At 44.7% G+C, this 3,523-nt stretch overlaps 1 long non-coding RNA gene across 1 annotated transcript; it reads right to left on the bottom strand.

Annotated features, from left to right (window-relative positions):
* Positions 1-391: 391 nt before the first annotated feature.
* LOC138760094 (uncharacterized) lies at positions 392-3,229 on the bottom strand. The gene is made up of 2 exons (XR_011355396.1): positions 3,103-3,229; positions 392-595 (listed from the first exon to the last, which is right to left on the bottom strand). It is a non-coding gene; the product is annotated as an uncharacterized lncRNA (long non-coding RNA).
* Between the last annotated feature and the right edge of the window lie 294 nt (positions 3,230-3,523).

Below are 3,523 nucleotides of genomic sequence, written 5' to 3'. Positions count from 1 at the left end.
AACATTCGTTGTTTTATCCAGGGACACAAGTGGTGAGAGTTATGTGAGTGGAACTCTGAAGGAAACAGCATTTTTATTATTGACTGCCAGCTGTCTCATGGAACACTGAGGTGGAGTGACTGTGAAAATGGACAATTTGGCTGATTCTCCCTGTCAGGGGAATTATTGAGCCATGGCGTGACCAAAGAAAAGGTTATTTCGACTGACCTGTAACTGGGTTGTGGCAGCATCGTGGAAGTCACATGTTTCATTTCCCCTATGCAAGGGGAAGGGGAGTTGTGACAATTGTTCACGTGCATCTCTCTCACACACACACACACACTCTTGCACATAGAGTCAATTAATATGTTATATTAGCAGTTATTAATATATTGTTTTTAAAGAAAAATAATAACAGTGTAATGATGATTTATTTTGCTGCTGGTCTGTGATGTAATAATGCTCTGAATCTTGTAGACCTCTATAGTCTTCACTCATCCTTCTGCACTCCAAAGAGAAAAGTCCCAGCTCTGCTGCCTCATAGGAATTGTTTTCTAATCTAGGTAACATCCTGGTAAATCTCCTTTGCACCTTCTACATAGACTTTGCATCCTTCCTACAAAGGAAGGAAAAAGAATTGAACATTACACTTCAAATATGGTCTCAGACATTTGTAGAGTTGCAACATTAATTCTTAAATCTTGAACTCAATCCCCCTATTAATGAGGCCCAACATCCCATAGGTCTTAACTATCCTAGCAACCTGCTGGGCATCCTTGAAAAATGTATAGATTTGGATACCAAGGTCACTCTGTTCATCCATACTCTTTAATAACTAACCATTAACCCTGTACTCAACCTTCTGGCTTGTCCTTCCAAAATCCATCACTTCAAATCTCGCGCCCCCCCCCCCCTTCAGACCATCAATCTCCTCCTTTGATCAGGCAGCTTTCCTTCTGCAACTGATTTCTGTCTCCTCTCTCTGTTTCACACCCTCCCACTCTGAGAGCAAAACTCTTCTCCTCTGCCTACAAAATCACATGCTCTCCCAGGCAAGCTGCTGTCGATACTTTGTTGCCTCCTGCAAAATGCATTCTGCAAAAGTCCTGCAAATATTCCATTTTAAAATGTGTGCACGCAAGCTGCTCTAATAATTCCTCCCAAACCACCCCTAAATACTGTCACAATATCCCAGGTCTCATGACTTTCTGAACAGGTCTCTCATGGAAGACCTTATCAAATTCCTTACTAAAATCTATATAGACCACATCTACAACCCTACCCTCAATTTCTTTTGTCACCTCAAAAAAAATTAGGTGCATGAGACATAACCTTCCCTTCACAACGCCATGCTGACTATTCTTGAGTAGACTGTACTTCTCAAAATGCTCATAGATCCTATCTTTAAGAATCCTCTCCAACAGTTTGCACACCACTGTTACAAGACTCACTCGTCCATAATTTCCAGGATTATCCCTGTTATCATTTTTAAACAAGAGAATCACATTTGCCATTCTCCAATCTTCAATCTTCCAGCACCTCCCCGTGACCAAAGATGCAAAGGTCATAGCTACTGCGACAGCCATCTCTTCACTCACATCCCAGAGCAACCTGGGGTATATCACATCCAGCCCCTGGGATTTGATCTTAAATGCTTTTAAAGAGCATCCAACCTTTCCTCCTCTTTTAGGCTTTTTGGGTGTTCCCATGAAGATCATGTGCCGGCAGTTCTGGCTTGGAGAGTGCAGCTGGCACATTTATCTGGCCACAGAGTGGATGGCTTTTTGGCACTTGAACATGCCAGCTGACTGATAGCCATCTACTAGCGAACGCCGGCTCCTAGTGATCTAATTCTGCCCATGCTGTCTTGACGTCATTGCCGCGCATCGGGCTGATGTGGATTACAGATTCTGGAGCATGGAGGACAGAAGGGAAAGTGGGGCAAGGTTAGGTTGGACTGACAGTGCTGCAGTGGAGACAAGGGCAGTGCAAACGCCGTGACAAACCCAGGATGGGACTGGCAACAACGGAGGCAGGGGGGGGGGGTGGGTGGGGAAGAAAGAGTGTCCACACCGGCACAGACGAGTCTCCATGGCCAGACATTCAACTGGGCACGTTGGACAAAAGATGTGCACATACATCGAGGAAACACCGGACTGAATGCACCACCCGTTCTCCACATCCTCCTCCCCAAGTTACTCCGTGCATTCACATCTCTCTAGAAAGGGACAAAGGAGTCACTAAACAGTTGAAAAGAGGTCACTTGGTTACCACCGAGTTCTCCACAGTTTAAGGCCAAGGCACAATTCTCTTGTTGTGACATGCTTTGTTTGAGATTCCTTTCCTTCTGACTTTTTATTTATGTGACTGGACTAGAAACTGTTCCAGTATCAGTTACTCTTGTTTGCCCTCTGCAGGATTCCTTGCCCCTTTCCCCAGAGCTGATGAGATGCCCACCCTTACTGCAACCAGTGCAATTCAACAACATGTTTGCTTGCCCCATGCATGGGGTTTACAAAAGTCCACTCAGACAATATCCATGGCAATCTTTGAGATGTTGGGAGGCATCAATGGCTCCCATGGTTATGTCTGTTGGGGGAGGGGGGCATGTCCAATCCTGCAGGGCTACGATTGATGGAGATACACTAGCTTAACCAATTAGAAGTCAACTTTGCTCAGTTCAACTCCACCTCCTGCCATTGAGATGGTTAGTCCAGCCAAGTTCATTTTGGTGAATGGTCACCAGTTCACACATTAGGTCAAGAATGTCCTCCATGTAGCAAAGGGCAAAAATACACAACCGACATTTTGGGCTTGAGCCCTTCATCAAGTCAGGGAGAAGTGGAGAGACCACAGTCAGTGCTGCATAGGTACCAGAGATCCCTGCAAGGGCCAAATGCAAGGCCTGGAATAGATACCTTGATGAAGGACTCAAGTCCGCTGTCGATCCTGCATTCCCACCCCCGCCACACAAAGGACACCATTCGACCAGCTGAGCTTCTCTACCTTTGTGTTTTTACTTCTAAGTTCAAATTGATTAATCTGATATTGTTCTATTCAGTCCTCGCCCTTATCAAGGTCCTTTTGTGAATACTGAAACAAAGTATTAAGGACGTCTCCAACCTCCTCCACTTTCAGACAAATGTTGTCTCCTGTATCGCGTCAAATGACTCAAAGATTTGTTGACTCAAGGCAAGGCTTGAATTAACACAAGATTGGAGCATATTACATCGAGGTCAACCAGTCCAGACTGTCCTGGGTCTGGTTAGGAGCATCCCTTTATGACCTGCCAGTAGGTGTGGCTTCAGCTCTCAGCCAATCACTATCGCTATATGTAAATATATACAAATATATACATTGGTGATAGGATCCTGTACTATCACACCTTTATCCTTTAGTAGCCCCACCTTCTTTCGAATTATCTTTCTATTCTTCTCATACACAGAATGCCTTAGGGTTCTCAATTTTACATGCCAAAGCCTTCTTATGCCCCATTCGAACTCTCCCAAGTCCTTTCTTAAGCTCCTTCTCAAGAGTCCTTCCT

The sequence above is a fragment of the Narcine bancroftii genome, chromosome 4 (genome assembly GCF_036971445.1).
Source record: "Narcine bancroftii isolate sNarBan1 chromosome 4, sNarBan1.hap1, whole genome shotgun sequence".
NCBI classification, from domain to species: domain Eukaryota; kingdom Metazoa; phylum Chordata; class Chondrichthyes; order Torpediniformes; family Narcinidae; genus Narcine; species Narcine bancroftii.
Note: the sequence above shows the minus strand (reverse complement) of the source record. Positions and strands in the feature narration are given on the sequence as shown.